Genomic DNA, 308 nt, shown 5'->3' on the forward strand with positions numbered 1-308 from the left:
GAATCTTTTTATTAAATATTAAAATATAAAAAAGGTATATAAAATATACAATTATACAACTAATGTTAACGTAAGAGATACTAATATTATTATAGACAATTGACAAGTCAATTAATTTTTTATCTTACATGTGGTTCAAAATGCATTAGTGAAATTAAGGACATGTTAATTAATATAGAAAATGTAACTAGTAATTATCCACTTTGTTAAATAGTTTTTAGAAAGATTATATTAACTTACATTTATCACATATGTTAAATTTAATTTAAAAATATTTATATTTATGTAAAAAATTTTTCTATAAAATA

This window comes from Arachis ipaensis, chromosome B10 (genome assembly GCF_000816755.2).
Source record: "Arachis ipaensis cultivar K30076 chromosome B10, Araip1.1, whole genome shotgun sequence".
NCBI lineage: Eukaryota > Viridiplantae > Streptophyta > Magnoliopsida > Fabales > Fabaceae > Arachis > Arachis ipaensis.